Source organism: Canis lupus, unplaced genomic scaffold, assembly GCF_003254725.2.
Source record: "Canis lupus dingo isolate Sandy unplaced genomic scaffold, ASM325472v2 SANDYSCAFF125, whole genome shotgun sequence".
NCBI classification, from domain to species: Eukaryota; Metazoa; Chordata; class Mammalia; order Carnivora; family Canidae; genus Canis; species Canis lupus.
The window spans coordinates 52,863-57,500 of record NW_026019506.1 but is presented as its reverse complement, the minus strand read 5'-3'; the positions used below and the strand labels follow the sequence as shown (position 1 = coordinate 57,500).

The following is a 4,638-nucleotide window of genomic DNA, read 5'->3' as shown; positions in this document are numbered from 1 at the left end:
CTTTCTTTCTTTCTTTCTTTCTTTCTTTCTTTCTTTCTTTCTTTCTTTCTTTCATCAGACACAGACGGAGACGGAGAAGCAGGCTCCATCCAGAGCGCCTGACCTGGGACTCTGAGCCCGCGTCTCCAGGACCACGCCCTGGGCTGAAGGCGGAGCTCGACCCCCGAGCGGCCGGGCCGTTGCCGCAAGTTTACCTTTTTTTTCCTTCTCTTTTTTTGGAAGGTTTGTTTGTGTCCTTGCGTGGAGCCTGCTTCTTCTCCCTCTGCCTAGGTCTCTGCCCCTTCCTCTCTCCTCTCTCCTCTCTCTCTCTCTCTCTCTCTCTCCCTCCCTACGTTCGGACTTCTAGGTCACCCCATCAGAAAGATGCCTCGTGGGATGGGACCCAAGAGGTGGTCCAGAGAAATAAGGACCCGATCTCCCCCCCCCCCCAACCCCCCGCCACTTCCCTTGAGTCCAAATCATGAAGAAGACGGGGAAAGCAGGCCAGGCAGGCGGACGCCGGAAATCCCAAGTCCACACGCACGCACGAGCACCAGAACTGATGCCCAACCCACTCCACCTCTTTCAGAGGGCTGAGAGGGAGGCAACCACGGACAAAGCCTGTTTTCCAGGACGAAACCGAGATGAAGGAACAGGCGGAGGTGGAGGCGGAAGGCTGGAAGGTTGACGGATAAGAGAAAGGAAAAGAGGGACGGACGCCTGGGTGGCTCAGTGGTTGGGCGGCTGCCTTCCTCTCGGGGCTGGATGCGGGGCGGGGGTTGGGGAGGTGGAAGGGGTACCCTGGGCTCGTGTGCCCGCATCGGGTTCCCTGCGGGGAGCCTGCTTCTCCCTCTGCCTGTGTCTCTGCCTCTCTCTCTCTCTCTGTGACTATCATAAATAAATAAAAATTTAAAAAAAAAAAAAAAGAACGAGAGAAGGCAGCTGGAGAAACTACATGCGAACGCAGACGGTAGACACAACCCCAGGGGGGAGGGCTGGGCTCCGTGAGGGGTGGGACAGAGGCCAGCGGTTTCCACGAAGAGCCTTTCGATGGACTGCTGAATGGACTGGATCTGCGGCTTTGGCTGCGAGCCTCCTTGGATGGTGACGGGACAGGCGAGGACAGGCCCGGACACCCCGCAGGCCCGCCCGAGGGCCTGCTTGGAGCGCACGAACACGTAGGGCACGTTCTTCTCTTCACGCGGCAGGCAGGCAGGCGGGCGGCGGACGGTGCGGGATGATCTCCAGGGGCTCGGCGTCTGCAGCCAGCCATCAGGATGAACTCAGAGATGCCTCTCCACAGAGGGTTTTGGTGGCTTCGTGGGCTCCTTTCCGAAGCTGCTTGTAGTTACGGGACTGCTGAACACGCGTCCAGGAGTTTCTTGGGGAGGTGGGCATCTGCCAGGGGGTAGGCCTTCGGATTCACATCAGCCTCAGTCATCTCTGCGTATCCGCGGTCCCTGTGGGTTTCCTGTAAAAAGACGTGTCCTGGGAGCTACCTATCACCGTCACACTTCATACGGATAACCGGTTTTGTCCCCACGCGCCCCCGCCTCCGCCGCCGTTGGGGTGGGCGGTGGGATGTGCTGTGCTCCCGTCACAGTTTGTGGGCCTGGAATGGTGGTGATCGAGATAGACCCTTCCGCCACCTCATTACAAAGAAACAAGACACGTGTGGTGTCTTCTTAGACCCACAGGCACAGAAAAGAAAAGGAGAACTACTTATCCCCTTGTTCCACCGGGACCCACCCGGATGCCATGCCCATGCCGGAGGGTCCAGGCCCCGAGGGACGGGCGTACTCAACTTTGCTGTGAACTCAACGGATTAGTGGAGTTGTGCCTCTGAGGATTTGTCCACGGAAACTACTTCAAATGATCGATTTTGTCCGTCTCGTGTACTTTTCCTTGTGACGAGCAAGCAGGTTAAAAAAAAAAAGAAAAAGAAACAAATGAAAAAAGGGGGGAATCCCTGCGTGGCGCAGCGGTTTGGCGCCTGCCCTTGGCCCAGGGCGCGATCCTGGAGACCCGGGATCGAGTCCCACGTCGGGCTCCCGGTGCATGGAGCCTGCTTCTCTCTCTGCCTATGTCTCTGCCTCTCTCTCTTTCTCTCTCTCTCTCCTCTCTCTCTCCTCTCTCTCTCTCTCTCTCTCTCTCTCTCTCTCCCCCCCCCCGACTATCATAAATAAATAAATTTAAAAAAAAAATGAAAAAAAGGTCTATAGGTTAAACTTTTACAATAGCTTCCCAAATCTTTGGTGACCTGGAACTTTGAAGGTGTAACTAGCTTAATTGATAAATTGGGTTCAGTTCATCGGATACCTGGCGTCTGTCTTTCCAACAGAAAGGTAAAATACTAAAGTGTGAGTCAGTAAGACACCCAAGGTGGTTTTTTTGTTTTGTGGTGTTGTGTTTTCCTCCCCCACCCCTTGCCCTTTTCTTCCTTCCCCCCCCCCTCCCCCCACCTCAGTTTTTGTGTTTCTCTTTTGTCTGATTCAGGAAACCTGCAGATACCTGGGTGTGTCAGTAAACGTGTTTCAGGTTGGTTTGTTCGTTTCTCTTTTCCTTCCTCTTTTTTTTTTTTAATTTTAATTCACAATTCATCACACACACACACACACACACACACACACACACACACGGGCAGAGGGAGAAGCGGGCACCCTGCAGGACCGCTGAGCCACCCAGGGATCCCCTGTTTCGTGCTTCCTTCACAATTGTATCATACAGGGCAGCCCGTGTGGCTCAGCGTTTTAGTGCCGCCTTCAGCCCAGGGCGTGATCCTGGAGTCCCGGGATCGAGTCCCACGTCAGGCTCCCTGCACTGGAGCCTGCTTCTCCCTCTGTGTCTTTGCCCCCCCCCCCCTCTCTTAAATCTTAAAAAAAAAATTGTGTCCTACATGTTAGGTTTTTACAAAATGAACAGCGGAGAAATAAAAAACCAGCAGAGCCAGGCAGTAGGTAGGAGAGTGCTTTAATGGGGAGCGCTCCTGGGCGAGGTTCCATGACTCGGAGAGGTGGCCAGAGTCAGGGAAGTCGCGCGGGGTTGGGGACTGTGGGGGTTTTGAAGCCTTCTTGGTTCCGACTCTGGATCCGGGTGGGTCCCTAGCCAAATTAGACAAGGGAACACCGTGTCCTTAGGTGATTGGCTGGGAGTAGGGGGGGGATAGTATCAGACGATGGGGAGGGGGCGGGGGCGGTTCCTGGATGGAAAGTTTCGGTTTCCCATCTAGGCTTTGACTCACTGGAGATGATGTGGTGGTCAGGGATGCTTTGACGGGAAGATCAGCCATTTTGACCCAGTTTGAGATGTCCGCCATTTTGGGTGCCCCTGTCTCTCAGCCAGCCCAACAATACATACACAAACACACACACACACACACACACACACACACACACGTGTTTCTAAAAACTATCACATGTATTCATACATTTGACAATCTAAGGATTTCTGGTACGATAGACAATGTGCCCGTGGTTCCTACTGACTTTTCACCAGAGACTGAGGTTTCTAGGAGTTAACAGTCTGCCGCCTGGGTGGCTCAGCGGTTGAGGGGTTGAGCATCGGCCTTTGGGTCAGGGCCCAATTCTGGGGCGGCGGGGGGGGAGGTATCCGAGTCCGGACCCCTTTCCACATCTGGCTCCTTGTGGGGAGCCTGCTTCTGCCTATGTCTCTGTCTCTGTCTCCCTCCCTCCCTCTCTTCCCCCTTCACAAAGTTCTCTCTCTCTCTCTCTCTCTCTCTCTCTCTCTCTCTCTCCTCTCTCAAAAAGTGTAAAATAAGTACAATTTTAAAAAATCTGCCACATGGAATCGAGACTACTGGTTAACGATAAGGAAAACAACCTCTGTGTGTGAGATAGTAGGAGACATGTAGAATAGATACAAGGCATGAAAATACGGGTGGTGGTGGTGGTGGTTAAAGAAAATGAATCGGGGATCCCTGGGTGGCGCAGTGGTTTGGCGCCTGCCTTTGGCCCAGGGCACGATCCTGGAGACCTGGGATCGAATCCCACATCAGGCTCCCGGTGCATGGAGCCTGCTTCTCCCTCTGCCTGTGTCTCTGCCTCTCTCTCTCTCTCTCTCTCTGTGACTATCATAAATAAAATAAAATAAAATAAAATAAAATAAAATAAAATAAAATAAAATAAAATAAAAAAGAAAATGAATCTGTCCTGAAATGACTCTGGCTTTTTTTTTTTTTTTTTTAAGATTTTATTTACTTATTCACGAGAGACACAGGGACAGGCAGAGACAAGGGAAGCAGGCTCTATGCGAGGACCCTGATATGGGACTCGGTCCCAGGAGTCTGGGATCACGCCCTGAGCTGAAGCCAGACGCTCAAACGCTGAGGCACAGGGGCGTCCCAAAGCCTGGCTATTTAGAGAAAGAACACTTAAGACTGACGGAATGGAAAAAGAAATTATAGAAGGGATTTATGAAGGAGATTTTTGAGATTTGTTTTTTGTTTTCTGTTTTTTATTTTTTTGGATTTTATTTATGTATTCATGGGAGAGAGACAGAGAGAAGGAGAGAGAGTAACAGAGACAGAGAGAGACAGAGAGAAAGACAGAGAAAGAGAGAGACAAAGAGAGACAGAGGCACAGAGACAGAGACACAGAGAGATAGAGAGAGACAGAGAAAGCAAGACAGAGACAAAGAGAG

General features: G+C 52.1%; 1 pseudogene; it reads right to left on the bottom strand.

The window, feature by feature from the left end:
• Positions 1 to 449: 449 nt before the first annotated feature.
• LOC125754773 (uncharacterized) lies at positions 450 to 2,073 on the bottom strand (annotated as a pseudogene).
• Positions 2,074 to 4,638: the final 2,565 nt, after the last annotated feature.